The sequence below is a fragment of the Coffea eugenioides genome, chromosome 1 (genome assembly GCF_003713205.1).
Source record: "Coffea eugenioides isolate CCC68of chromosome 1, Ceug_1.0, whole genome shotgun sequence".
NCBI lineage: Eukaryota > Viridiplantae > Streptophyta > Magnoliopsida > Gentianales > Rubiaceae > Coffea > Coffea eugenioides.
Genome location: NC_040035.1, coordinates 17,229,526 through 17,232,636, shown reverse-complemented (window position 1 = coordinate 17,232,636; position 3,111 = coordinate 17,229,526).

Below are 3,111 nucleotides of genomic sequence, written 5' to 3'. Positions count from 1 at the left end.
CCTCTCTTGTGAGATTGGATACCCGTAGTTTTAGTTATCGATAGATTATCCTTGCCTATATCACCTTGATACCTATCCTTTGATGTCGATGTATGGACTTGGCTTGAATATTATCGTACCAAGATTGAAAGTTTTGGAATTAGGTAGAGAGATTTTGAAACACGGATGTGGCATAAAGTTTGAAACTTTTGATGTATGAAGTATGCTTTAAGGTTTTGTTATGTACATACAAGATATGTGGCATAGTATCTTAAGATATTGCCCTAACTATGTTCTATTTTTCCATTTATTTCATGTAAGAATATCTAAGTTTGATCTTCCGTAATTGGATTGGGAGTTAAGAAACTTAACAGTTATATGGTTAGATTGCCACTTGTACTTAGTTACTTACTGTGATCCATTGCTTTGCCTGGCAAGTTATTACTTGAGTTCCAGCGAACGCATACGATGGCATATTTGGTTGGTAGGTATAAGGAAATGGAGATTCTCCGAAATGAAATAGAGGTCCAAAAGAGCCTAGCTGAATATTGGGAAGAACGATGGAAAAATGAATATTCAGAGAAAATTGAGTTATTGCATGAGAACATAGAACTAAGAAGGCAATACGAAGGAATTCCAGAAGAGGTTTTAGCAAAGGCACAAATTAATACCTATACGAAGGATCCGGAGAAAGCCTAAAGGATAGAAACTACAAGGGCACAAATGAAGGTCTTCCATGCCAAGAAAAGGGGTGCACCTAGTGGGAGTCAAAGTCAAGAACAAGGTGATCGAGGTAGGTCACTCTTTAAGGTAGGTCGAGGAGCTAGTGGTGTGAGAATGTTGGGGACACCCGAAGAAGATACTCTGAGAGGAGCCCCGGGTGAAAAAGGACAACTGAGAGCTGTCTCGCAAGGAAATCAAACCTCAAACCTTCCCTTATCTTGTGGCTATTATGGAAAACACAACCATACGGAGGAGAGTTGTTGGAAAAGATGGGGGAATTGACTGCGCTGTAGGAGCGCCGATCATCGGATTGCTAACTGTCCAGTTATACTGCGTGTAGGGAAAGGAACCCAGCAACCAACCCAAACAAATCTAGGACAGTCCAAGGAAAAAAGGACTGGACCGAAGGTGCCAGTTCGGGTAGATTCCCTAGGGCAACAACAGGCTCTTGACTCGTTTGAGGTCGAAGAAGGTACAATCCCCGACTTGTCTAATCGACTCTAGTGATAAGAAAATTTCGAGGACGGAATTTTTTTAAGGTGGAGAGAGTGTGAGGACCCGTAAATTTTCCTTAGTGTATTATTTTATTTTATTTCCTCGCATGTATTTTTCTTCACTATACCCTATTATTTTGATTTTCCAAAGATTTTATAAGTGAGTAGAGTTTTTAAATCATTTTTCTAGGTTAAGTTAGTTCATTTTAAGTTTGAAGCGTATTATGGACGTGGAACCCGCTAGTGCGGTAAATACAATATATTTTTGACAACTCGTTGGAATCTTGTATTAAGTGATATTATTTTATAAGATGCTAGGAGACAATTAGAGGTTAGCTAGATAGATTAACTGTGACAACCCTACCTTCCCCTAAGGCGAACCAAAGGGGTTAGCAAACTGCCTGTCCAGCTCTCGCCAGGACTAACGGTTCGGTATAGAACGAGCTAATACATTCCGGAGCTTACCAACGCGGGTAAACAAATCAAAATGTTAAAATAAAAAAAAGGAAACCGAAGTCGGCTATGAATAGTAACCGACCCGTCAGAACCCAACCAAATATCAAGCAAACATTCACATCTTGAAACTTAGCATTTACAAGCCAAAGTGGCATACAAAAGTATTCAAAAGTGGATACATGTCTGGTTTGCCAAATCAAAAGGAAAACGGTCCCAAAAGTACATTTAGGGTTTCAATACATGAGCTATACAAAAGATATGTTCAACTAGCTCAATTTGGCAGCCAATTGTCAAATCCAGTCCAAAAGTATTTATTTTCCTGTAAGGAAAACAAAAAGGAACAGAAAGGGGTGAGCTTGCGCTCAATGAGGTACCAGACATATAGCAGTAAAATCATGGCATTTCACATTTAACAAATCAGGTACACATGCCAGATGTAAAGTAAATGAACCAATGATTCAAATCAGAAGGATACAGGTGGCTCTCAGGAGCCAAATTCCCATTAGCATCATCGAAGCTTGATCGAAATAATAGTTGACACTCCGTCAACGCTAAAGGAGTAACCAATACCGTAGAGTCCACTTTCTTCGATTCCTTCCACCTCACATACCCCACCGGGCCTGAAATCCAATCAGATCAGAAATGGTAATACTCGAGTATACCCGGAATCAAGGGTCTCAATACCCAAAGATCCCAAAACAGACTACCGTGGTTCGTTATCTAATCGACCAGGCCCTTGCCGGCCCGACTCGAGTAACTGGCCACAGGTGTTGAGCTCAGAGGTCACAGAAAGGTCGTTGGACACAAGCTTCCAAACGACGTCAGAACAGATACAGATCCAGATACAGATAACAGATACAGATACAGATACAGATAGCAGATTCAGATACGCGTTCAAAATTGGCATATGAACAGACCAGAGAACGAGTGTGATAAAGTACACCCTCGCCTCCCTTTTATCAAAACAGTATTTGGCTCCAACAGTCATAAATCAAGTATTCAGATATTCAGATATTTCACATAACGGGTAGCAGGTAGTGGAACACTCACCGGGGTCAGTACAGATACCTCCCAAAAGAGAGCTTTAATCACCAAGAAACCCTAAGATAATCCAAAGAAAACAATTGAAGGTTCCACTTTCAAAATCGAGTATACAGAATGCACATGTGAGGCTCGACTACCAGTCGTATGCCTCGCCAAATAATGATTAAAGCAAGGGTGCAAAACATGAATTTTTGGAAACGAAAAGGTAAAATGAAGACCTAGGCTCAAACAACCCAAAAGTCCTTCGCTCAAATCACAAGTAAATCCAACTAGCCTTCAAGTAAAATTTCGGCAGCATATCCCTTGTGTTTACCTAATTTCCAGCCATCATGGCTTCATTATTTCCTCAAATCAGTCCCAACATCTCGTACAAAAATAATCTCATTCCCAAAAGCCGTTCACTAGGCTTAATGGC